Raw genomic sequence first — 7303 nt, forward strand, 5'->3', positions numbered from 1 at the left:
TTTTTGGGTTATATGGTTATATTGGGGGTTATGAAAAGAGTTTAGAAGCACGCATTTAGCATGCTTCGTAGGCTAGAAGGGGTAAAAAGAACGGTGACGTCAAGGTGGGAAAACGTAAAAGGGATTAATGAATCGGCCAAAGAATGCCTAGATCATTTCCAAAGTCGAGACTCACCTAGGATTTCGCCTCAAGGGAACGTAGAAGAAAGTTCTAGTGTTCGGAAGCTATCCTAAACTTTTGCTTCGACAATTGCTCTCACAAACACTTATCAAAAGAGGATAAGTTTTGAAAACCCGATTTGAGAATTCAAAGTGTAGACAATTTAAACCAAGATTCATGAGTGCAATGACGGTCAATTTCAAGTTATGGTTTCCGCTCGCTAAGTCCTAAGTCTTATCGTCTAGGGTTCTCACAACAGTCAGACCAAGTTTCAAAAGCAAAGTTCTCCTCTCTAAATATCCTATGAGTTCTAAATCATGTTTAAAGACACAATCAAGTCCCAGAGTAATCCCAAATTCAGCTCAAAAATAAAAAATTTTACTCAAAATATTCATGGGATAAGTGGTAAACAAAAACTCTAGGAGCATTTTTACAAAACAGTCAAAAATGGTCAAGTTTCTGTGAACCCCTTTCCCCCGGATGCATATGCATGTGATGCATATGACAAAAGAAAGAAATACACGTGAATGTATGAGTCGCCACCTTGTTTAATTATTGTAGGGTAAACTAGGAAAAACCCTAAGTGACTCCGATTTTAATTAACCTAATTACTAGATTAATTAACCCAATGTTTAAGGCATGGTGTGCAAACCCGAGATGGATCCCGAGACTATGTCATGCTGATGAACTAACCATGAATGAATGCTTTGCAAGGTGAATGATGTAATTGGACCAAATGAAATGTTTATGTGATTTTGATGATTTCGACTTGCCGCCCGGGGTGAAATCCCGAACGTGCCTACGTACTTCCGTTTGAATGGAAGATCAAAGTCAACGTAGTTCGATAGGCCTTCTTTGAAGGGCTTTGAAGGTGTATGCTTAATGCATGAGTGTGTGTATGCTTCGAGCATGTTTGTTTAGGCATTTTGCCAAAGAATCGATTGATTTGATTAGGCGTTCGTCGCCAAAATGTGTTGATTTTAAGGTATTTGTACCAAAATGATTCATTTAAGCGATTTGTTGCCAAGATTGTTGATTTTGAGGCATTTAGCCAAAATGTGTTGATTTAGGCAATCTGTTTGCCAAAAGTGTTGATTGGGCGATTGTCGCCAAAATGATTGATTTTAAGGCCTTTGGCCAAAAATTGGTTGATTTAGGCAATTAATTTACCAAAATGTTCGATTTAAGCGATTTGTCGCTAAAATGGTTGATTTTAGGCCTTTGGCCGAAAATCGGTTGATTTAGGCAATCTGTTTGCCAAAGAGATTGATTTTAAGGCCTTTGGCCAAAATGTGTTGTTTTAGGCAATTAGTTTGCCAAAAATGTGCGATTTAGGCGATTGTTGCCAAAATGGTTGATTTTAAGGCCTTTGGCCAAAATGTGTTGTTTTAGGCAATTAGTTTGCCAAAAATGTGCGATTTAGGCTTTAATGCCACGATTATCAATTAATCGGGCGTTCGAGCTTAATCACAATTTATTGTCGAAACGTGATCGATTAAGGCTTTTAGCCACAATTATTGATTAATTGGACTTAAGCCAGATTTATTCGAAATAAGGCAATTGAATCGTAGTTATTAATTAACTAGGCTCTTTTAGCCAATATTGTCGGATTTAAACTTTAATACCACGATTATTGATTAACCGGGCATTTAAGCTTAATCAAATTAATTAAGGCAGTTTATTTACCAAAAATAATGACGTGGATGCATTTATGCAATTGTAGAATTATTAAGAGTAGAAGAGAAATATGCATGAAGTGCTAAAATTAAATAGGCAGAGTTTTGTTTACATACCTGATTTAATCGAAGACCGCTTCTTAACTCCGGATTAAGCTCCTCGCTTAGGAAATATTAATTAATTTTAATTTGTTTAATTTTAATGTCCAAATATCACAATAAAAATGCAATAAAAATTAAATTAAATGCAAAAAGCGGTAAAGAAAACGCAAGGAGCGTGAGAGGGAGAAGGATTCGTCCGTCAACACAGACCGGGGTGTCAAAATTGGACTGAAAATGGCCTATTTATAGGCCATTTTCGGGTCCCGGGCGGCAGGTGCCGCCCGGGAGGGCGGCAGGCCCCGCCCACGCTGGGCGGGGGGTGCCGCCTGGGAGCGCGGCAGCTGCCGCCCAGTCGGTGGGGCGGCAGGCCACGCCTGGTCTGGGCGTGGGGGGGCCAGGCCCCGCGCGCAGCTGGGGCGGCATGCCTCGCCCGCGCGGGGCGACAGGCCCCGCCCGCGCTGGGCGGCAGCCCTCGCCCGCGCGCGCTGGGCGGCAGGCCCCGCCCCGCGCGCGCTGGGCGGCAGGCCCCGCCCGCGCGGGGCAACAGGCCCCGCGCGCGCTGGGCGGCAGGCCTCGCCCGCGCTGGGCGGCAGGCCTTGCCCAGGAAGTGGTGGCGGCAGGTGCCGCCCAGGCTGGGCGGCTGCTGCCGCCGTGTCCGGCGGCCGGCTCCGCCGTGCCCGGCGGCCGGCGCCGTCGTGGCCGGTGTGGACACCGTGCTTCGCTCCGGGGGCCTTTTTGGGAGTTTCGAACCTCCGAAAAATATTCCGGGACCTGTTCCGCGATCCTCGCGATATTCCGGACGTTTTAAGTACCATATTGACATATTTTCGGTGAACTTCTGAAATAGCCTCCGGTCCGGCCGGACTGTTTGCAGTCCGGGAAAACAGGCTTTCTGAGCCTCAAAATTTGGGTATTCACAGTTGCCCCCCACTGGCTATCATAAAAATGATTTATGAGAGCCAGTGGCCGTCTGAAGGAGCAAATTTTGAAGGCGAAACTCGGACCTTGGGCCAAATTGGGATTGTGGGGCCTTGGTCTGAATTGTGAATTTTCGGACCCTAGGCCGAGTTTTGAATTTCGGGCCTTAGGCCGAATTGTGAATTTTCAGGCCTCTGCGGCCGAATGTGATTTTTCGGGCCTTTGTGGCCTGAATGTGATTTTTCGGGCCTCTGTGGCTTGAATTGTGATTTTTCGGGCCTCTGTGGCCTGAATGTGATTTTTCGGGCCTCTGGGGCCTGAATGTGATTTTTCGGGCCTCTGGGGCCTGAATGTGATTTTTCGGGCCTCTGTGGCCTGAATTGTGATTTTTCGGGCCTCTGTGGCCTGAATGATTTTCGGGCCTCTGTGGCCGAAAAATGTGAATTTTCGGGCTTGTGTGGCCGAAAATGTGAATTTTGGGCCTCTGTGGCCTGATTTGTGATTTGTGGGCCTCTGTGGCCAGATTGTGAATTTTCGGGCCTGTGTGGCCGAAAATGTGAATTTTGGGCCTCTGTGGCCTGATTGTGATTTTTCGGGCCTGTGTGGCCGAAAATGTGAATTTTGGGCCTCTGTGGCCTGATTGTGATTATTGGGCCTCTGCGGCCGAATGTGATTTTTATTTTATTATTATTATTATTTTTTTTATGAAATGATCAAATGCATGGAATTATATTTGCAACTTAAAGATGTTTTAGCCTCTTTGAGGAGTTAAAAAGAAATTTTGCCTCTTAGAGGACTTGAAAAGATGTTTTGCCTCTTAGAGGGCTCGAAAAGAGATTTGTTTTTTTTTTTTTTTTTTTTTTGAGAACCAAGGGTCCACCTAAAGTCGAAATGATCAAATGGCTTGGTTTTGGATGAAGAATGGTTGGCTATTGGTTAGGGTTTCACCCTAGGTTTTATGTAAAAAGAGGTCGACGATAGTTGGGTTTCACCCTGGGTTGTGTATGTTAACACTTGCCCCTGAATCCGACCTGGAGGATTTCGCCCCCTGTTTGATGCCTTTATTAGCTGAAATAGAATTTCTTCTTAATGAAAGACTAGAAATTCCGTGATTACTTCTGTGATGGGAGAATGGTGAAGGTTCTTATCACTTTTTGCCCCCAGAATGGTGCTGACCATGGAATACTTCAAAACATTGGTGTTGTACTTGTCCAATCGATTGAGGAATCAAAGAGAACAAAGTCACTTATATGACTCGAGGAAACAGACAATGTTGATGACATCGCTCGTCTGAAAGGATCGAAGAAACGATGGTCCGAGTGGAGACGAGGTATCAAAGAATTACCTCTCAACGATTATGTTTGACATTTTTAGGGTTGTTTTGGAAACCCCGGGGATTGACATTTTCCTCTTTTTTTTTTTTTTTTTTTTTTTTTTTTTTTTTTTTTTTTTTTTTTCGAGGAATGACTCAAAGAGTGACGCTTTCAAAATGAACTTTTTGAGAATGACTCAATTTTTTGTTACTCCTTGTGGAATGACCACTGGTGATGGAGACTTGATTTTAGAGACTCGATTTAGAGACTCAAATTTTTCTTATAGTGAATTTTGACTCGAAGGAACTTAGTGTTCATCCTACAAAAATGGACTCTCTAAAAGAATTCATGAAAGCACTTTTTGTTTTTTTTTTTCTTGCCTGAAGCCGCCCTTTCGGGTTTTCAACTCCAGCTTTTATTATTATTATTTTTTTTTTCTTCGCTTTTTTATATATATATATATATATATTTTTTTTTTTTTATATATATATATATTTTTTTATATTGGCAAAGAGAAAATGCTTTTTATGATGCAAACTTATGTTTGTGACCGCGCCTTTGTGGCTGCCTACGTATCTCCAAGAACTCTTCGGGGGATGGGGAGAATCAGGTCTTTCGTAGTTCCTTCTGGGATGCGAACTTCGTGCTCGGCTTGGTGCGGAATTCATCTCCGGCTTGATTTCTTCGCGGGATTTCTTCCCGGCTTGATGTCTTTGCGAGATTCCTTCCCAGCTGGACGTCTTTGCAGGATTTCCTTCCCGACTTGATGTTGATGCAGAATTCATTTCTGTCTTGATTTCTTCGCAGGATTCTTTCCCGGCTTGGTGCAGAATTTATTTCCGACTTGGTGCGGAATGACTTGCTGTTGGGGCAAAATTTAATTCCGACTTGATGCTGATTGTGGAATTCATTTCCGATCTGATTGTTGATGCAGAATTCATTTCTGACTTGATTTCTTCGCGGGATTCCTTCCCGGCTTGATGTCTTTGCGGGATTCCTTCCCGGCTGGATGTGGATGTAGAATTCATTTCTGACTTGATTTCTTTGCGGGATTCCTTCCCGGCTTGATGTCTTTGCGGGATTCCTTCCCGACTTGATGTTGATGCAGAATTCATTTCTGGCTTGATGTCTTTGCGGGATTCCTTCCCGACCGGATGTCTTTGCGGGATTCCTTCCCGACTTGATGTCTTTGCGGGATTCCTTCCCGATTTGATGTTGATGCAGAATTCATTTCTGACTTGATTTCTTCGCGGGTTACCTTCCCGGCTTGATGTCTTTGCGGGATTCCTTCCCGACTTGATGTCTTTACGGGATTCATTCCTGACTTTGATGATGTTGAATCAACTTATTGACTCGAGCTCGCATGATAGTGATGGCCCTAGGCGAATCTGGCTTTGTTGTTGTAGCGGTTTTACCACTGGTTGACTGAAATATGACTTGTATTCATCACAAAGAGTTTTGAATACCCACATTGTGGTGGTAACTTGAGTGGCTTGAGTGTCGAAGAAGCTTTTATGCTTCTGTGGCTTCGCCATGTTTGAATTCTTGAGGTTAATTTGATTCCTTTTCTTGAACTTTATCTTCCTCTGAATTTGAAACTTATTTCCTCAATGGTTCTCCTCTCCATAAGGAATTTTGAGGAGACTCTTCCTTTTCCTTGTTTTGAGAAATGGTCTTTGTTTATTAAGGACACTTGTATTTGTGCCATGCTTGGCGATTGATTTTCAAGGTGTTTGTTGTCATCCAATTTGTGGAAATGACTACTTTTAACTTGCTTTTTCAAAATGTGAGCAGCCGCTTGGTCTTTGTCCTTATGGCTGAAATGATTTGTCCTCTACCCTTGATGGGCTTGAATTTGTCGGAGAGTTTGTAGCTGACCCGTTCTTGACAACTTGATTTCCTGTAGCTTTGATTTCTTTCTTTTGTGCAGAAGTTCCTTTTGACCCATTTTTTTCTTTTTGCTTTGTTTGCTTCCTTTTGACCAGGGGTTCCTTTTGTCCCGTTTTTCCTTTTGCTTACTTAGAAGCAACCTCTCCATAAAGAATTTCGAGGCAACTTGATTCTGAGATGACTTGAGTAGTGTATGGATAGCATTGCGACTTCGTGCAGACCCAACCCAATTCCAAGCATAACTTATTTATTCTGTTGCTTTTAAGCTCAAAATTCAGACACCTCTCTATCGGAGCATCTTCCATCCTTGGGTTTTCGGAGAAACCATTCTGGCCCTAACCCCTTCAATCGGCTTTGTCTCGGTACTGTTTGAAGTCTTGCGTACCCTTTGCTGGATCCTTTCCATGATTACCCTTCAAAACTTCCCCTTTGATGGTGCTTCTTAAGATGCCCCCAGCTTTGATTGATGCAGAGCAAATGAATGGATGAATGCATTTTTCTTTGCTAATTTTTATTACCTTTTTTTTTTATCATCATTTTTTTTTTCATTATTTTTTTGATTTTTTTTTTTGTGCTTTCACAGGAAAAGATAGAGAGAGAGTATAAACATGATTGGAACGTAAACTGATCCCTTTTTATTGATAAGACAAAATTTGTGTACAAAAGACACTTAGATTTACAAATTTGAATTGAATGAAAACTTGAATGGAAATGAAAAAGAAAAAAAGAAACTAGGCCCTAAAAGATAGACTCTAGGTGGACTATGATGGACTAGGATCGGATTGACTGTAGTGACTTTGTTCTACTTGATGCTTCAATCAATCAGACATGTTGTTGTTGGTCTTGAACAATTCTTTTGTTCTTTTGGAGGTTTGATCTCAACCTTCTCAGACACAAACTTCATTCATTTCTAAGAAAAGTTCGAAAGGATCGAACGATTCTTGTTCAGCAATTTTTTTTTGCATTAATCCCATGGTTAGGCAAGGGATTGGTTGTTATTCAGCTTGCTCTTGGGGATGATAGACCCATTGTCAACCAGGTCTTGTAGACGGTTTTTCAAAGTCCAGCATGATTCGGTCTTATGCCCATGTCCTTGAACTCACAGTATTCATTGGCTTTGAAATTCCGGGGCAGGGGGTTTGGTAATGGCCTTGCTTCTAAGGGCTTCAGTAAATTTGCTTTCATTGCTTCTCGGAATACCAAAAGGATTGACATGCCGAGATCAGTATATTGCTCCTTGGCTA

Source organism: Jatropha curcas, chromosome 4, assembly GCF_041381405.1.
Source record: "Jatropha curcas cultivar XTBG-Jc1 chromosome 4, XTBG_Jcur_1.0, whole genome shotgun sequence".
Classification (NCBI taxonomy): Eukaryota; Viridiplantae; Streptophyta; class Magnoliopsida; order Malpighiales; family Euphorbiaceae; genus Jatropha; species Jatropha curcas.